General features: G+C 45.5%; 1 pseudogene across 1 annotated transcript in view; it reads left to right on the forward strand.

Annotated features, from left to right (window-relative positions):
* Positions 1-20,175, forward strand: part of LOC311136367 (PDZ and LIM domain protein 5-like) — a 39,750-nt pseudogene extending 19,575 nt beyond the window's left edge. The window contains exons 2-11 of the transcript XR_014615440.1: positions 343-420; positions 853-1,396; positions 5,975-6,129; positions 8,479-8,509; positions 13,097-13,260; positions 17,584-17,770; positions 17,976-18,156; positions 18,310-18,430; positions 18,528-18,643; positions 18,748-20,175. The product of XR_014615440.1 is annotated as a PDZ and LIM domain protein 5-like (transcript). The remainder of the gene's footprint in view (positions 1-342; positions 421-852; positions 1,397-5,974; positions 6,130-8,478; positions 8,510-13,096; positions 13,261-17,583; positions 17,771-17,975; positions 18,157-18,309; positions 18,431-18,527; positions 18,644-18,747) is intronic.
* Positions 20,176-20,404: the final 229 nt, after the last annotated feature.

Raw genomic sequence — 20,404 nt, forward strand, 5'->3', positions numbered from 1 at the left:
TCCCTCCCTCCCTCTCTATCTCCTGCTCTCTCTATAGCTCCTCTCCTTTCTCGTTCTATCTCCTGCTCCCTCTCTCTCTCTTCCTCTCCCATCTCTCTAAGATGCTCCTCCATGAGGAGAGAGTTACTGTCCATAAGGAGAGGGTTATTGTCCAGTCAAGCCTGACAAATGGTGTCTTCATCCATCGGTCCCAGTATACCTGCATGGACCATTGAGAGTTGTTGTGACATATGGTTGTCAGGAAGACTCTAGTGTTTACATAGATACACACATCTTAATGGATTGGCTATATACTGTTGTGGTGTGCATACGCCTTTACTTCTTTACCTTGTTCCTACAGAGGAAATAAGTGCAGTTTTCTCATTATGTGTTTTCTGTCTTCACAGAGCTTCCAGTGTTCCCAAGGCTGATGCACCAAAGGTAAGTACACTCCACTCCAGTGAATTAATCAGATATAAACAGTCACATTCATTATTTAGGATGAAAGGCCTCCTGTAGCTCAGTTGGTAGAGCATGGCGCTTGCACGCCAGGGTTGTGGGTTCGATTCCCACGGGGGCCAGTATGAAAAATGTATGCACTCACTAAAACTGTAAGTGGCTCTGGATAAGAGCCATGTAAAAATGTAAAAGGATTATGAGAATGTTTGAGCATGCTCACTGTGCCCTTCTGAGACGATGTTAAACCACATTGTGATTGGCTATTATGGGCATTATTCAACGCTAGGGAATAATGTGCTGCCCGATAGCTCTGAGGTACATACCATACTGCTGGGGAGCATTTCCCCTGCATGAGTTTGCTGTGTGGTTTGCAGTGTGTGAGTGTCGTGCATATGTGTCCTCACCCCCCTATAGGACAAGCCACTGGAGATCATTAAGCCTGTGCCAATCACCCATCCAGCCCCACCCTCCACCTTCACCAGCCCCTCCCCCCCAACCCGGCGCTGCCTACAACAAGACGGCCCGCCCCTTTGGCGGGGGCAGCAATGTGGGTGCAGTCACTTCCTCCCTAACCGCCCCAAAGGTGGCCTCCATCCCCTCTGCATCGTCTGCTTTCCACCCCCGCTGCCCCCTCCTCCCAGCAGCCCCAGCCTCCCTTCCCATTAGCTAGCCGCTCCCGCTCCCCAGCCCCACCCAGCTCAGCCCCACCCCCAAGACCCGGCTCTGGCCGTTCCCCCTTCACCACCCCCTCCTCCACTCCCTCCTCTTCTTCCTCCTCCTCCCCGGCCAGAGTGACAGCCTCCTCCTCCAATCCCGGTGCTCCGCAGTCCTCTTGCTATAACACACCCATCAACCTGTACTCCAATGCCAATGCCTGTGAGGTGGCCATAGGACAGAGGCGGGGCCTGTTGGAAGCCCAGGGTGTGGTGGTCGACCAGATCAAAGAGCAGTTTAATGGGTGAGTGGCACTAACCTCAAACCCACCTTTCACCTCCTCTCCTCTCCTCTCCTCCTCCCCTCTCCTCTTCTCCTCTTCTCTTCTCTTCTCTTCTCCTCTCCTCTTCTCTTAATTTCTTTCTTTCTCTTACCAAACCCCTCACCTCTTCTCCTCTCCTCTCATCTCCTCTCCTCTCATCTCCTCTCCTCTCCTCTCCTCTCCTCTCCTCTCCTCTCCTCTCCTCTCCTCTCCTCTTCTCTCCTCTCCTTCTCTCTTCTCTTCTCTTCTCTTCTCTTCTCTTCTTTCTTTCTCTTCTCTCTTTCTCTTCTCTTCTCTTCTCTTCTCTTCTCTTTTCTCTTCTCTTCTCTTCTCTTCTCTTCTCTTCTCTCCTTCTCTTCTCTTCTCTTCTCTTCTCTTCTCTCTCTCTCTCTCTCTCTCTCCTCTCCTCTCCTCTCCTCTCCTCTCCTCTCCTCTCCTCTCCTCTCCTCTCCTCTCCTCTCCTCTCCTCTCCTCTCCTCTCCTCTCCTCTCCTCTCCTCCTCTCTCTCTTCTCTTCTCTTCTCTTCTCTTCTCTTCTCTTCTCTTCTCTTCTTTCTCTTCTCTTCTCTTCTCTTCTCTTCTCTTCTCTTCTCTTCTCCTCTTCTCTTCTCTTACCAAACCTCTCCTCTCCTCTCTCTCCTCTCCTCTCCTCTCCTCTCCTCTCCTCTCCTCTCCTCTCCTCTCCTCTCCTCTCCTGTTACTTTCTTTATCTAACCAAACCCCTCATATTCTCCTTTTGCTTCCTTTCACTTTCCAAGAAGATCAACTGTGGGTAGGTAGGTGGTTTGTACACGAAGTTCACTTGAAGTTATTACCATGTACCACATTTACCTTTTAGCTCATAGGAACAACATGGCTATGTTAGGTATGACCACTTGGACTGGTGTAGTGCAGCAGGAAAGCTGTAATGGGAAGTGAACATGTTTCTGTCTCACATCCCATAAATCCTGTGTGTTGTTGTCAGGTCTACAGAGAGATGTGGTTCACTTCACTGTCTGTCTGGATGATGTTTGAGGCCTCAAGGAGCTGTTGTCCATTTGCAGTTAACCAACCATGTAATAACAACAGACTACCTGAGAGAGGACATACTTTGTTGTAAATCTTCCATCAGTTTCTCCTACATAGTCTACATAGCTGTTGGTAGAACAACTAGGATATGGTGCCTATACCCCAACTCTGTAAACAGCCACAATGAGTGCAGCAGCACATCTTGTCCCATTATGTTGAAGGGAACTGGAAACAGAAGAAAAAGGCAGCAGCAGCCGACAACATGTTAAACTCACTCCTGCTACCGCCCAACCTAGCCCATCCTAACCCAGCCCAGCCTAGCCCAACCTAGCCTAGCCAAGCCTAGCATAGCCTAGCCCAGCCTAGCCCAGCCCAGCCTAGCCCAGCCTAACCCAGCCCAACCAAGCCTAGCCCAGCCTAGCCCAGCCCAGCCTAACCCAGCCTAGCCCAACCCAGCCTAACCCAGCCTAACCCAGCCCAGCCCAACCCATCTTAACCCAGCCTTGCCCAACCCAGCCTAGCCCAGCCCAACCCAGCCTAGCCCAAATCCAGCCTTGCCTAACTCAGCCCAACCCAACCCAGCCTAGCTCAACCCAGCCTAGCCTAGCCCAACCCAGCCTAACCCAGCCTAGCTCAGCCTAGCCCAACTCAGCCTGCCTCCCTTTAATTGATAGTAGAGTTAATAGCTTTGCCAAACACCCAGTAGTCTGGCTCTGAGTCTATCTGACGTCTTGTTGTTGTGTCGACTCAGACGCTTGTTTTCTAATTAGCCCAGCATACTGGCAGCTCTGGGCTGGAGCAACTCTTTATTGGGGTGGTTCTCAGGCCAGAGGATAGGAAGAACACTGTGCACTAGTAACATGTGTTTTAGACTAGTCTACCAATATAGTTGACTGATACAAATGGTATTAGTTTTGTTTCGCAGCTGAATATAATAGACTTCATGCTACTTACCTCTAGGCACTTTGGTTATCATCTCAGTCTGTTCTGAATAATGTAATACCTTCTCTGAGTTATTATATGACCTTAGACCTTCCTCCCTTCTAAACCGGTTTTGGCTAGAATGGATACAGTTTATGTCAGACTTTTTGTAGCAAGTTAGACCTTATGCAGCAGGTTAGGACAATTCACGTAGCAGGTTAGGATAATTAGTTTAGGGTTAGGTAAAATGCACAAAAACATTTGACGAATGACAATTTGACATAAACGGTATCCCATCTAGCCATGACCACCTAAATCCCCTGGACTGCCCTGTCTGCTTGTACAGGTTCCAGGTATAGTAGAAGCATGTGTGTGTGTTTCTCTCTGGGTGTCTGCTCGTCCATCGTCTCAGAATGGGTCCTAAAATCATGTGGTTTTAGGACCCAGTTGAATCACTGCTCTTCTCTTTTACTGCTCCTTTACTTTGCTTCTTCCTCTACTCCTCTCTTTTCTCTTTCTGCAGGAGGTGGAAGAGGAAGAGACCAAGTTAGTATTGTAACAGTGACACACTGTCTGCTAGTTCTTTGACTGTGGGATGATGTGATTATCAGTGCTGTACTGCTGCACATGATGACTGCAGTACAGTTAGATTAGTACAATAGGCATGCTGGCGCCTCTCTGCCATAAATAACCCTCATAAACCTCACTCATATACTTACTGTCTAAAGCGTAAATCATAGTCCACAGAAGCTGAGACGCGATAGTCCAGCGTCCTATTGTGACATAGCTAAGCGGTTCTGAGACCACCATCCGCGGGGAAGCACAGCCCTCCGCTCACCTTCCCACAATTCTCAACCAACACGGCTCCGGTACGAGTCCTCTATTCATTTGAATGTGTTGACAGTTGGAGAAATTGTTTGAACTGCGCTCAGAATTCAAAAAGTATGAAAACCAACAGTCTAATATTCTAGAACACTGCTGTGCGTATGTGTTCACCTTTTGGACGATGACAGACGCTTTACACACTCATCTCACAGCACAAATCAACCTGCAAAGCCACCCTGTAAATAACACACAGCCATAAGCCATAATAAGCCTTGTGGTCCACTGAGGCCAGTTCATTCTGTTCATTCATGCTCTGTGTGTGTAATGGCGTCCCGGCCCGGTCCATGTGGGATAACTACTGTATTTACACCCAGGTTGCATTTCAAATGCCACCCTATTCACTTTATAGTGCACTACTTTTGACCAGAGCCCATAGGCTCTATAGGCACTATAAAGGGAACAGGGTGCCATTTGTGATGCATCCCCACCAGACCCACGACCAGGCTCCAGACTGCAACCCAGAGCCCTGTAGGCTGACCTGTCACCTCTCAGCAGGGCTACTGATCCCTGTCCCTGCATCTGTCCCCCTCCGTCTGCCACCGTGCCACTCTGTTTACCCAAGGCCATTCATGAATTACCAGCCAGGACCGTCACAATCTGACCCCTCTCGACCCATTCACTTAGAATACACTCACTGACACACACAGTCGAATAGAACACAGCTCACACGCAGAACACTCAGACACACTTGACTTGCCCCCAGTGCAGAAATCCACTTGTAATGCAATAAACAGACATCTTGAGATGTGTGTCTAAACATGATTTAATTCAGGACAGGAATACAAACAATGTATCCGTTCTGGTCCTGAGCTCAGCTCAGTGGTTCCCCCTTGTGGCGAGGGATGGTAACTTTCACCTTGGTTTATAACCGTATTATACATACAATATCACTATTTAATCGTTTTCAGTCAATTCCCCAAAATCCAAAATCCATCACCAGTTTATTCAGATGATCAATAATCCATAAAGCATATTTCCCCCTACTACTAAAACCATTGTCATGCTATGATATGTTTGTGTCTGAGTTAACACCATTATGTACTGTATGTGGGCTGAATCATGTAATGTGTGTCATGTCATCTTCATAAGGGTTTCGGAGGTGGTCATTGCAGTCAGTTTGAATTGATAGTCAGCTGACAACTGCTCTGCTATTTCTAGTGTAACTGCTGTTTCTGATAGTGGGCCTCCGGGCATTCTTAAGTAAGTATAGCCTGTAACATCAAAACTCATACTTTAGATATGGTTTAGCACCGTGGAAGTACAATATTCTATCTTTCAAGTTTCTGATTCTTCTTCTTCTCTTATCATATTTTCCTTTCTTACCACCCTCTCAATGTCTGTGTGCAGAGTCCCCCCAAAGACTGCCCCTAGGAGGTACAGTAATGGGAAATGTAGCCGTGGACACTTCACTTAGTGAACGTGTGTATGTTTGTCTTGTCTGAGTATACCTGTAGTATACATTGGGAGTACGAGTGTATTTGTCTGTACCAGTGTGTGAACGAGAAGAAATGTTGCTCTTGTGTTATGCTACTATATATATATATATATATATATATATATATATATATATATATATATATTAATGTAATACATTAATCTGAATAATTACTGAATAATTAAGTAATTATTAAGAGTGATTTTTATGATTGCTAAATGGTAATGATAATTGTAAATGAATGGTAATGATGATGATGATGATGATGATGATGATGATACTTATTCTGTGTGTGTGTGTGTGTGGTCTCAGGAACAGAGTTGAACCAGAGTTGATCCACGCCTCGCCCCTCAGTGAGGCCAGTAAGAAGCGTCTGATCGAGGACACAGAGGACTGGCATCCTCGCACCGGGACCTCCCAGTCCAGGTCCTTCAGAATCCTGGCTCAGATCACCGGCACAGAGAAAGGTGGGTACCCCCTGGCACCCTCCCCCTTACCCCAATACCCTGAGGCATAATGACACCCTAGTTACTGTATGTTGGGTAACCTGGCACAATGGGACTAGGAAATAGAAATCTATCCTAACTAGATCATTGTGATCTTACAGTAATATCCCTCTGAAGTGACCGTTTCGGCTTTGCTTTTTCCCCTAAGGGAAAGGTTACGTAAGTAGACTGAAGTATAGATTACAACAGTGCTGCATGTTAGTCCCTGTAGTGCACAGGGTGGGAAATGAACACCAGCCATTAGCTAAATGCTGGTAGATTTTGGGGCATTTGGGAGCATTTATAAAAAAATGGAAGAGAGAATCTCAACGCTACAGTGGTGAAAGCAGGTGGGGTACAGTGTTTTCTGTCATTTATCTTCATTATCCACCAGCCACTGCAGTTAATTTCCCACCCTGGTAGTGCAGCTCTGTCTCTGTTGTCTGGTCCCCCTGGCACAGCTCTGTCTCTGTGTTCTGGTCCCCCTGGCACAGCTCTGTCTCTGTGTTCTGGTCCCCCTGGCACAGCTCTGTCTCTGTGTTCTGGTCCCCCTGGCACAGCTCTGTCTCTGTGTTCTGGTCCCCCTGGCACAGCTCTGTCTCTGTGTTCTGGTCCCCCTGGCACAGCTCTGTCTCTGTGTTCTGGTCCCACTGGCACAGCTCTGTCTCTGTGTTCTGGTCCCCCTGGCACAGCTCTGTCTCTGTGTTCTGGTCCCCCTGGCACAGCTCTGTCTCTGTGTTCTGGTCCCCCTGGCACAGCTCTGTCTCTGTGTTCTGGTCCCCCTGGCACAGCTCTGTCTCTGTGTTCTGGTCCCCCTGGCACAGCTCTGTCTCTGTGTTCTGGTCCCCCTGGCACAGCTCTGTCTCTGTGTTCTGGTCCCCCTGGCACAGCTCTGTCTCTGTGTTCTGGTCCCCCTGGCACAGCTCTGTCTCTGTATTCTGGTCCCCCTGGCACAGCTCTGTCTCTGTGTTCTGGTCCCCCTGGCACAGCTCTGTCTCTGTGTTCTGGTCCCCCTGGCACAGCTCTGTTTCTGTATTCTGGTCCCCCAGGCACAGCTCTGTCTCTGTGTTCTGGTCCCCCAGGCACAGCTCTGTCTCTGTATTCTGGTCCCCCAGGCACAGCTCTGTCTCTGTGTTCTGGTCCCCCTGGCACAGCTCTGTCTCTGTGTTCTGGTCCCCCTGGCACAGCTCTGTCACTGTGTTCTGGTCCCACTGGCACAGCTCTGTCTCTGTGTTCTGGTCCCCCTGGCGCAGCTCTGTCTCTGTGTTCTGGTCCCCCTGGCGCAGCTCTGTCTCTGTGTTCTGGTCCCCCTGGTGCAGCTCTGTCTCTGTGTTCTGGTCCCCCTGGCACAGCTCTGTCTCTGTGTTCTGGTCCCCCTGGCGCAGCTCTGTCTCTGTGTTCTGGTCCCCCTGGTGCAGCTCTGTCTCTGTGTTCTGGTCCCCCTGGCGCAGCTCTGTCTCTGTGTTCTGGTCCCCCTGGCGCAGCTCTGTCTCTGGGCCTCAGCATCCATCTCTCTGTCATCACCCCAGCCCTGTGTGTGTTAGACCTGCTCTGCTGATACAAACTGACAAGGAGCAATGCATTAGAAGTCATTCTCTGCTCCACACAGAGGCTGAGGTTACTTATACAATGTTTAATATGTGCAAGGCTGTTGTGTTATGCAAATGAGTGCTGGAGAGTGGTTTGTACTTGCGTGGCTACCCATCTACATCGCTCCTGCCAAATGCCACACCCACTAACGTTTCTTCTCCACGATGAGTTTGGATTTGCTTTTCTCCCTGATCCTTTGAGAATGCAAACACATTCTGACTGTTCTGATTGATCCCAGAAACTGATGGGTTGGGCCAGAGCTGGCTTACACGAATCATGAATCACTTAATTTTTTACATCCTCACAAACGACTTCTAAGATGGCAGGTTCAGACTGATGTATGGAGCAATCAATAGAGCAGCGGGAATGAAATTCAGGATGTGTCGTCAGGCAAGGTTTGTACAGCTGCCCAGTAGATGTGGAGAGAGGGATGTAGCTCCAACCTGGACTGAGTTCAGCTGGCAGGGCTATATCTCTGCCATGTGATACTGGGCTCAATCAACCAGCACTCACCTGGGGTAGTGCTATTTGAGGTGCACCGTTGGGCAACCTTTTTTTATATAGGTATATTTTTGTCAATATCTGCTTGATTAGAATTAGCATTTAAAAAGCAGTATAACTACTCTCTTTTTGTCTTGTCACCCCATCAGTTATTTTCTATTATAAGACTCACAAGTCTACACGCACATTTGACAATCTCTTCTTTTATGTTCATGAGTTTCTTTTCTCTTCTGTTCACAGCTCAAGCCCAGGAGAACAGCACTGGAAAGAAGTGAGTAGTTGGTGGTATGTCAGTCTGATCCGATGTGATCTGAGGGTAGTTTCCTGGTGTGTGAGGCTGATACTGTTGTTGTTACTGTTACTATGTTGGGTTGATCAGAGCTTTCTGGCACTCCATGTCTCATCCTACATGTCACAGGAGCTTCTCATTATTGGGATTCCGTGTTTAGCCCATACTTCCTTATCCATGAGACGCTCAGTATCACGCTTAGTTTAAGGCTTCATTACAGGAAGCCACATCAGAGGAAACCCTAGTGGAAACAGCTCAGGCAGGGTTAGCTGGGCTGGGCAACCCTTTGAGCCCTTTAGAGCTGGGGGTTCTGGGGGTTCTCAGGTCTGTTTTCTGCCCCTATTCATCTTCATCTGCAGTAAATGCACCCTGCTGCTCTCCCAACCAAAGCCCCGGCCAATCAGCATGTCACGAAGAGGGATTGTGGGTAATTAAGTGGGATTGTGGGTAATCAGGGCCTGCCAGGAGGATACTTCCAATCTCTCCTTCTTAGAGAGATGTGGTTTACAGACAGCATCCTTCCAAAGACAGAGCTCTCCTATCAGGAGGTATGAAACCACTGTCCTGTTTTTCCCTCAACATTTCTTGTCTATGTCTTTTTCTTAACAATGTATTTCTTTCCTTTCTTCCTGTCTGCTCTCCTGTGTCCTCTCCTTTCTTCCTCCTTCCTTCCCTCCATCTCCCCTTCTGTCCTGTGTCTTTGGGTGTGTTAGGGTGAACAAACCGGACCCAGAGGTTGTGGGACAACAGTACAACAAGCTGAGAGATTGGCACCACAGTGTTTCAGCACGCACACTCCACGTGCAGTAGACTGTAGATAACAGTTACCTCTATCTGCCTGTGTTTTATTCATTTCAATCAGCCTGTAGTTGACTAGAAAGACAGTCTCAGATCTCACATTATAGCAATCCTGAGATTTCACATTATACCTCACCACCTGTGCCTTGTCCCATACCACATCCCTTTGAGTAGTTACAGGAATTAGTTAGTAGGTTACTGTGTGTGTGTGTACAGTGAGCCTGCTGGTGTGTTAGGGGAGTGTGAGAGTGAGTGTGTCTTTTTGTTAAATACTCTCCCTTAGTTTACCTTGCCTTAGTACATACACACAGTGGCCAGTTTATTAGCTACCCGTTCACATAAATGGTTCGCTCCTACAGACAGTGAGCCATGTGGCCATGGCTTGCTATATAAAGCAAGCAGACAGGCATTGAGGCATTCAATTACTGTTCGATTGAACGTTAGAATGGGCAAAACGAATGACCTAAGCGACTTTGAGCGTGGTATGATCGTTGGTGCCAGGTGCATTTCATGCTCGACAGTGTTTAGGGTTTACTGAGAGTAGTGCGACAAACAAAAAACATCCAGTCAGCGGCAGTTCTGTGGGCGAAAACAGCTCGTTGATGAGCGACATCGAAGGAGAATGGCAAGAATCGTGCAAGCTATCAGGCGTGCCACAAACAGACAAATAAAGGCGCAGTACAACAGTGGTGTGCAGAACAGCATCTCGGAATGCTCAACTCGTCCGTCCTTGAAACCGATGGGCTATTGCAGCAGATGATCACACCGGGTTCCACTCCTATCAGCTAACACTGGACAATTGAGGAGTGGAAAAACATTGCCTGGTCTGACGAATCCCGGTTCCTGTTGCGTCATGCTGATGGCAGAGTCAGGATTTGGCATACACAGCATGAATCCATGGCCCCATCCTGCCGGGTGTGTATGGTACAGGCTGGTGGCGGTGGTGTACTAGTGTGGGGAATGTTTTCCTGGCACATGTTAGGTCCCTTAAACCAAATTGAGCAACGTTTTCATGCACCGAAGAATACAGGCTGTTCTGGAGGCAAAGAGGGGTCCGACCCAGTACTAGATGGGTGTACCTAATAAACGGGCCACTGAGTGTATCTTGAATACCGCATGAGAAGCAGGTTTAGATTAAATCTGCATATTATCATGGATTGTATCTGTAATATACTTTGATTTAATTTGGTTGAACGATATACATTATAAGTAGTTTAACTTATATTTTTGGTGTTTATTCTTTTGTTTCTACTTATTTTCCGACTTCACTATCCTCCAACTTCATTCTGATCATTTGTGTGTGTACCTTTGTATTTTAATCTTCATTTTGTTTAATTTTATACACTAACCATATCCGTTTTGCTTGAGGATTGTAACTGTTTATATATCAATAAAGTTTATCCTTTTCTCAGCTATTCTTTATTTCCTGTCCCCTTCTCCCTTTCCCTTGAGCTTCCTCTTCTGTTTCTTCTACTACTATGAAGTACAGTATCTAAACACTTGACTGTGCAGTAGGTGCTGAGTTGGTAGAGCATGGCGCTTGCAACGCCAGGGTTGTGGGTTCGATTCCCACTACTGTAAATCACTCTGGATTAAGAGCATCTGCTAAAAAATGCTTGGTCTATAGCAATGGATGCTTATCACCAGTAGAGAGCAGTATCATCAAGACATATTTAAAGTACAGCGTAGCTGACCAATTGTACATTCACACAACTCAATATGACATGGAGCAAATCAAGTCAGACTCAAGTCAGGTTATTTGCCTAAGGGCAAGTCTTTCTCACCTGGGATTTGAACCAGCTACCTTTTTGATACAGTGTGCCCATACTGAGCGTGCTCGGTCCATACCTTGATAGGCTGACCACAACCACTAGTACAGACCTAACCATAGTGGCTCAGGCATTATTTATAGAACCGTCAATGTCATGGAGAACAACATTGCAGAGTCTGAAAGAACAACACAATTGTGTTGTTATGAGCAGCTCCACTGCATACAATATTTCAGAGAGATAGAGACCGTGCCAACTCTAATTGTGTTTCTGTTTTCTTATTGATTTGCCATCTGGGCACTGGGATGTATCATGTATCCTTATTGGATATACTGGCCATGCTTTTCATCAGACACAGCTTTTTATCCAATCAGCTCTCCTCTTAATTGACCTGATTGGTTGAGTGTGTCTCTGAGCTTCCTGCTAATTGATTGTAATGGTTAGTGCCTGGGCTGGATGTGACTCAGTCATGCCTATCAAAATGAGCCCAGGGTTTTATTGTCTTCAAAACAGCTCTTCCAATGCACTTGTATTTCCAACAACTATTTTGGTATTTTTGGGGCATGGTCTGCACATTGTTTCAAATAAACATGCACTTGAACAGGAAGATAACCACATATTTTATATTGGGGGTAGGAGTGGTGGACTCAGAGGATGCAGAATGTGGGAGTTTTACTATTGCTGAAAATAATGAAGTGAAGTCTGTATCGTTTTTAGTGGGGAGGCGTGTTGTGATGGAATGACATTCTAACAGATGAGAGGTGTTCTGAGTCCTGGATTCAACTCATACTCTACTATAACCATTGCTGAGGTTGCCATAACAAACATGGACTGGGCCTGAGGGAGAGACTGACAGGCCTCAGTTGGCACAGCCTGGTGATGTGAATAGTCCTGAATAAACAACACCAACCCTACCAGAACCTGGGAACCTTGAATATTATAAAGGAAAAACATTTCTGAAGTATGATGGAGTGTCTGAGTGTGTGTATGTGTGTATTTATGTGTGTGTGTGTGTGTGTGTGTGTGTGTGTGTGTGTGTGTGTGTGTGTGTGTGTGTGAAGGTTTTTTGGTTTTACTATCCTTGTGGGGACCAGAAGTATAGTAAAACAAGGAAAATTCAGACAAGTGGGGTCATTTCGCAGGTCCCCACAAGGACAAGGTTAGGTTTAGGGTTAGGATCACAATTAGGGTTAGAGTTAGAATTAGGGTTAGGGTTTTGGGTTAAGGTTAAGGTGTTAGATTAATTTGTATTTTAAGAATAATGACTAAAGGATTTCACCCCAAATACAGTATAAATGTGTGAACGGTGTTAGTTATAATGTAGTGGCAACCCACTAACAGAGGGGGGCGGGACTAAACATTCCAGGGTGAAGGGGACTGAGAAAACGGGTTGCAAAAAGCCTCCTAAAGGTGGGCGGAGCAAAGTGCCTTTGTGTGTCAAGGGGTATCAAACAGGAGGGTATGGGTTTTGGCGCCAGAGCTCTCCATGAATAAAAATACAGATAATTCTTGCTGGTTGTGGACCTTGAATCATTTATGATTAAAACCAGAGCCTTACAACCTCTGGTAATGATTCAAGCTTAGGTTGAATTAGAGATCGAAATTCTCATGACATAAGGTTAGGGTTAAGTTCAGGGTTAAGGTTAGGATTAGGTTAACGGCACAGGAGGTTGGTGCACCTTAATTGGGGAGGACGGGCTGATGGTAATGGCTGGTGTGGAATAGGTGGAATGGTATCAAATAAATCAAACACATGGTTTCCATGTGTTTGATGCAATTCCATTTACTCTGTTCCAGCCATTATTGTGAGCCATCCTCCCCTGAGCAGCCTCCACTGGTTAATGGTTAGGGTTCGGGGTTAGGGAAATCAATTGTTTGGTCCCCACAAGGATAGTAAAACAAACGTGTGTGTGTGTGTGTGTGTGTGTGCGTTCATGGGCGTTCATGTATGCATGTGTGTCCATGAACAATGACCTATAAGCAGTACTTTTCTGTTCTCCAGTAAAGTTGTTGAGGATGCCCCTCCCACTGGCCACGTCACAACGTCAGTGAAGACCATGACCAAAGTCCCAGGAGCCCCCAAGAATGGCAACAGTGTCCCCCCACCCACCTTCAAGACCCCCTCTGCCCAGGTCAAACCCTCCTGGCCAGCTGGAGGTCCAGCAGGTACTGTAACACCATGACACTAACACTATGGTATTCTTCTGACTGCCTCTCCAGAGGATTCTGTGGTTATGTTCACTCGCCTGGCTGCGTTTACACATTCTGATGATGTTTCTGTTATTGTGTGTGTCCTAATGCTAAGATAAAACTAGATCTTCGCTTGAAGCTGAGGTGTACTACAGCCTTTGTTGAACATGGACGAGTCAGAAATGCTAATATATATCTTTATTTTTCTAAGTTGAGAGCTCTGCCCTTTACACAAACATTTATTTAGGAGAAGAAGGTTTATATATATGACTGAAATGTGAGGTCATCTAGTAGATTTATTAACCCTCGGCACTGGCTTTAAATGCCATGGCTGCATAGACTCAGACAAGCAACAGTACTCAATAACTGTTACTTCATGTACAGTGCCTTGCAAAACTATTGATCCCCCTTGGCGTTTTTCCTATTTTGTTGAATTTCAACCTGTAATTTAATTGGATTTTTATTTGGATTTCATGTAATGGACATACACAAAATAGTCAAAATTGGTGAAGTGAAATGAAAAAAAAAACTTGTTTCAAAAAATTCTAAAAAATAAATAACGGAAAAGTGGTGTGTGCATATGTATTCACCCCCTTTGCTATGAAGCCCCTAAATAAGATCTGGTGCAACCAATTACCTTCAGAAGTCACATAATTAGTTAAATAAAGTCCACCTGTGTGCAATCTGTGTCACATGATCTGTCACATGATCTCAGTATATATACACCTGTTCTGAAAGGCCCCAGAGTCTGCAACACCACTAAGCAAGGGGCACCACCAAGCAAGCGGCACCATGAAGACCAAGGAGCTCTCCAAACAGGTCAGGGACAAAGTTGTGGAGAAATACAGATCAAGGTTGGGTTATAAATAAATATCTGAAACTTTGAACATCCCACGGAGCACCATTAATTCCATTATTTAAAAATGGAAAGAATATGGCACCACAACAAACCTGCCAAGAGAGGGCCGCCCACCAAAACTCACGGACCAGGCAAGGATGGCATTAATCAGAGAGGCAACAAAGAGACCAAAGATAACCCTGAAGGAGCTGCAAAGCTCCACAGCGGAGATTGGAGTATCTGTCCATAGGACCACTTTAAGCCGTACACTCCACTGAGCTGGGCTTTACGGAAGAGTGGCCAGAAAAAAGCCATTGCTTAAAGAAAAAAATAAGCAAACACGTTTGGTGTTTGCGTAAAGCCATGTGGGAGACTCCCCAAACATATTGAAGAAGGTACTCTGGTCAGATGAGACAAAATTTGAGCTTTTTGGCCATCAAGGAAAACGCTATGTCTGGCGCAAACCCAACACCTCTCATCACCCCGAGAACACCATCCCCACAGTGAAGCGTGGTGGCAGCATCATGCTGTGGGGATGTTTTTCATCGGCAGGGACTGGGAAACTGGTCAGAATTGAAGGAATGATGGATGGAGCTAAATACAGGGAAATTCTTGAGGGAAACCTGTTTCAGTCTTCCAGAGATTTGAGACTGGGACGGAGGTTCAACTTCCAGCAGGACAATGACCCTAAGCATACTGCTAAAGCAACACTCGAGTGGTTTAAGGGGAAACATTTAAATGTCTTGGAATGGCCTGGTCAAAGCCCAGACCTCAATCCAATTGAGAATCTGTGCTATGACTTAAAGATTGCTGTACACCAGCGGAACCCATCCAATTTGATGGAGGTGGAGCAGTTTTGCCTTGAAGAATGGGCAAAAATCCCAGTGTCTAGATGTACCAAGCTTATAGAGACATACCCCAAGATACTTGCAGCTGTAATTGCTGCAAAAGGTGGCTCTACAAAGTATTGACTTTGAGGGGGTGAATAGTTATGCACGTTCAAGTTCTGTTTTTTTTGTGTTATTTCTTGTTTGTTTCACAAAAAAAATATATTTTGCATCTTCAAAGTGGTAGGCATGTTGTGTAAATCAAATGATACAAACCTCCAAAAAATACATTTTAATTCCAGGTTGTAAGGCAGCAAAATAGGAAAAATGCCAAGGGCGGTGAATACTTTCGCAAGCCACTGTAGCGGTTTCTCTTGACCTGCAGGGGGCAGGCTCGCGCTGTTACTGTAAACCCTGACCATTGAATCAGTGCTTTTATTAGAGCAACATACAAGCTCTATAAAACAAGCTGTATTCAGCTAATGAGCTCAAATTATAGCCTCTTTTTCCACGATTCCTGAGTGAAAATTCCTGAGTGAAAATGAGATTTTCTGCTCTTTAAACAGAGGAGATTCAAGGTCTGTGAAAACTGTAGCTTTCTCTGTAGGAGTCATTGGGAGTCATCATTACTAAGATTACTACTGCAGTATGTTCTCATACATAATATGAATATACAGTATATGGCCTTTACAGAGCTGTGTGAGGCGAGACAGGTCCTATGCTTACCTACTGCCTCCCTGGGGACCTCTTAAGTGAGAGTTGCTGAAAGGGGGTGTATGAGAGACCACAGATACCTCTCTGTTAGATAGAGTATTTATCAGATGTACGTTTACTTGACTTTGTTTTCACAAACACATACCTCATACTGACCGTGTGGAACCAGGCCAGATGCATGGTATGTTTTGTGTGATTCTACCATTCCCCCTGCTAGTGCTAAATATGTAATGTTTTTCATGGCAATTTTCATAGCAGCAGGCAGGACCACAGGCGGCTGGTGGCACCTTAATTGGGGAGAACGGGCTTGTGCTAATGACTGGAGCGGAATAGGTGGAAAGGTATCAAATACATCAAACACATGGTTTCCATGGGTTTGATGCCATTCCATTTACTCCGTTCCGGACATTATTATGAGCCTCTCTCCCCTCAGCAGCCTCCACTGGGCAGGACATGATTGGTATTAGGTTGTATACAGGTGTTGTGGTGTGTGTGTGTGTGTGTGTGTGTGTGTGTGTGTATGTGTAACTGTTCGTGTGAGAGAGAGAGAACGAGAGAGAGAACTATACACTCTGTCAGCCATCCGTGTAAAAGCCAGGCAACATTGATGACAGCAGCGGATACATCTCCCAGATGTTTATCAGACAGAGATAACAGTGTTGTCTTAACAACTCATCTATCCAGCCTCCCTCACCTCCCTCCATTGCTCCCTTCCTCTCTGCCACCATGCCCTCCTGTCATTGTGTCATCCAAGAACATGTCCCCTAAGCCCTGGGACTGGGTTAGCCACAGCTGCCTCTAAACGGTCACTCAACAGGACATTTAAAATACAAATTTAACCAGATGTGGTTGAAGTAGTAGTTTGATGGACCTGGACCAGGGGTTTGGCAGCCCTGCTGTGGTTCAAGTGAAACAGAGATACAGATCTCCAGTGTTCCCGTACAGCCTGCCCAAAGCCTCTTCAGTGGTTAGTTAGAGCATAGAGCCAACACACAGTGACAATGTCATATACAGTTTATGCTCTCCTCCCTCCCTCCTTCCTTCCTTCCTTCCTCTCTCTCTCTCTCTCCCTGGCTCCACCGTCTCTCTCTCTCTCTCTCTCTCTCTCTCTCTCTCACCCTGGCTCCCCCATATCTCTCTGTCTCTCTCTCTCTCTCTCTCTCTCTCTGTCTCTCACTCTCTCTGGCTCCCCCATCTCTTTCTTTCCATCTCTCTCTCTCTCTCTCTCTCTCTCTCTCTCTCTCTCTCTCTCTCTCTCTGTCTTTCCCATGGATGTCCTCTCCTCTCTGCTATTCTCACTTCTCTGCCAGTCCCCAGTCATGTTTATTCAGCTCGTTTGCTCTCCGTTACGAGGAAATCGAGGGGGCACTTGCTCTCTGACCCCCCAGTCCACCACTCTTTGATTGGGTTCTCCTTTTCAATAGAGTCTCTGTCCCCATCCACCCCTCACCCCATCCCCTTCTGAGAGCAGACATCTTTGATCTCCGCCTGAATGTCTCTGTGGGGAAGATTGATCCTTTGTTTGGGCGGTGTGGAGTGGATCTGCCCGACACAGCTGGCCCATGTTAAAGACAGAGAGGTCACAGCTAGATTTGAAACATTCTGTCAGTGAGCAGCATAGTCATTCATACCTGATCACACCTGATCACACCTGCCCACCCACACCTAAGCTAAGGTTTCTTTAGGGTTAGCTTGCAATGCACACAGCCGTGTAAAAACAGCTATAATTTTATTGATCATTGAATGATCAGGATGTTTGTACTGCTCTGCCTGTTTGCAGTATGTTGTTAGTGCTTTGATTACATGACACAGCAGTTTGTGAATGTTTTTTTATATAGCTCAAATGGATGTGAGTTTTTGTTTATCTCTGTATGGTGTGATTGAAACAACTGGCCCGTGGTGTATTTTCTGTCGCTTTAGGTTTCTCTAAGGGTGGAGCTGCGCCCTCTTTTGAGCGGGTCAGCAACACTGCACCAGTACCCAAAGTTTCTGACCGCCCCGCCCCCCAGGCGCACCCCAAGGACCAGGACTCCCTGGTACAGCGGGCCGAACACATCGCAGCGGGAATACGCACCCCCATGTGTGGCCACTGTGACAAGGTCATCAGGTCAGTACCAACAGTCAGTATGGGAAACCATGTGTTGACTTATGGTCAAAAGTCGTGCACTATATTGGAATTTTGGACACAGCATAAGGGTTTACTTCTGATTAGTTTAGTCCCTCTCAAATGCATCTGAAGTTTTACAAAAAAAAACGTAATCTGTCTTTTTGTCTTGTTATCCTGACCTCTGACCACTTCCTATCTTTCACAGAGGACCTTTCCTGGTGGCCATGGGCATGTCGTGGCACCCTGAGGAGTTTAACTGTTCCCACTGCCACACGTCTCTGGTGGAGTATGGCTTCGTGGAGGAGAGGGGAACAGTGTACTGTGCTCACTGCTATGAGAAGTTCTTCGCCCCTACCTGCACCAGCTGCCAGCAGAAGGTCCTGGGGGTGAGTGACATACTTTAGGAGACTGTATAGTATCTTGGCTAGTGCTCAACTATCTTATCTTCCTCTTCTAATGTACATACACATATTGAAATCAAATTATGACATTATGACAGTAATAGAATTCCCTATAATCCCTTATATTTTTTTTTACAGGAAGTCATCAATGCCCTGAAGCAGACATGGCATGTGTACTGCTTCCTGTGTGCGTCCTGCCAGCAGCCAATCAGAAACAACACCTTCCACCTGGAGGACGGGATGCCATACTGCGAAAGAGGTGAGAGTTCACAGCAAGCAAGGTCTTTGGGAATGAACAGCACTGTGAAATGAATCGAGTCATGAAAGTAACATTATACTGACTCTCTCCCATTCAGACTACTACCAACTCTTTGGTACCAGTTGCCATGGTTGCGACTTTCCCATTGAGGCAGGTGACAAGTTTCTGGAGGCGTTGGGATTCACCTGGCATGATACCTGCTTCGTGTGTGCAGTAAGTCAGTCTCCCATGGAGCGAGTGAAGGAGGCATGGAGAGAGAGAGGAGTAGAGTATATAAAATGGAAGGGTTTTAGCACTGACTGTCTGTCTTTTTGTAGGTCTGCAACACCAGTTTGGAGGGCCAAGCCTTCTTCTCTAAAAAGGACAAGGCTCTGTGCAAGAAACACGCCAACACAGTCAAGATCTGACCTGCCCCCAGGAGTGAAGAACAGAGTTGTTGATATTTTTGGTAGTTTTAAAAGATTTATCTGATTATGACTTTTATTAACAGAGATGTTTGGTAATGGGGATTTAAGCTTTATTTCATCTTCTCTGATGGATGTGTGTGTGTGTGTGTGTGTGTGTGTGTGTGTGTGTGTGTGTGTGTGTGTGTGTGTGTGTGTGTGTGTAGTTTACCATTCACCGCTTGTGCCATATAAGGGGAAAATATTTTGCTCAAATGAAGGTATGAAAAAGTACCTAGTGTCTTTTCTACCGATTTAGATGTATTAGTTATTTGAAGATTTGTTGAAGTCAGACAAAGTGCATGATGGGAGAAAGTATGTTGACTTGAAGGGAGGTATGATTTTTTATTAAATCTGATTGAAATGTTCTTTACATACAGTACAATAATATACTGTAGTTAGGTGAACACATAAGGTAGTGATACTCAAGTAGTGGCCCGGGGGCATATCTGGCTCATCATGACATTTCTTGAAGCCCTCAACATTAATTTATTTCATAAATGAAAATCCACACATATGATCCCTTAGAATGTATGTAGTTAAAATCTAATTAAAGTCTGATTTTAGTATATAATGGGGACCTTATAAAATGAACATTAATCAGTGGACAGATTAAAATAAATGATCACCTTATTGAAAAATAGTGTGTAATTGAGAACAACTAGACACCCCAACCCCTTTTTATTCTCTCTCCCATTCTCTCTCTCCTCCTTCTCTCTCTCTCTCTCGCTCTCTCTCTCTCTCTCTCTCTCTCTCTCTGTCTCTCTGTCTCTCTGCTGGTGTGGTTGGGTCTGTAGACAGATCTGTATTTATCCTGGTAGTATATTTATTGGGGCTGGAGTGATGTACTGTATTTTCAGCTTTCTAGGGGCAGTTGCACAGAGTGGTTTACTGACAAAGTCAATCGGTCAGGACAGACAGCTGTTATTTTATTAGCAGTAGGGGTTTTCTGAGTTTATTGTTGTATTGATATTTTTAATGGAATTTTTAATGGATTCAATTTCCACTAATTTTGAACCTAAACTTAGACACCATTTTGCTTTTGCTGCCACTGATGAATGCTTGTCTATGTGGTGTTTATTGACGTAATTCATTCTGTTACCAATCGTATTTGCCATGATGTTACTCATCCAAGCTACAGACAAAATGTTCTCTACATCTCTACAATTTCAGTGTTATTGAAAATGATTTGTATTAGACCTTTGGGATCAATACAATTTTATTGGGAAATACAGTACATTAATTCAAGTGTATTGATCTTCTATTTGTAAAATATAAAGTATTTGAAAGTAATAAGGATTCAATCATGTGTGTGTTTGTGGTTTTATGTTTATGGTTTATCATTGTTTGTCATAGTGTCACTTAAGAGATGCCTGATCAAAACCTCTAAATATGACTGGTTGAGTCCATTAATACCCCATATGAAGCCTACTGCGTGATGATGAAGCTCAAAACGTTTGTACAGATTTTATGCCAATTTATATTAGGATTGGTGTTCTATAAACTAACCTTTCTTTGCTACACAGACATG

This window comes from Coregonus lavaretus (genome assembly GCF_964263955.1).
Source record: "Coregonus lavaretus genome assembly, chromosome: 10".
In the NCBI taxonomy this organism is placed as follows: domain Eukaryota; kingdom Metazoa; phylum Chordata; class Actinopteri; order Salmoniformes; family Salmonidae; genus Coregonus; species Coregonus lavaretus.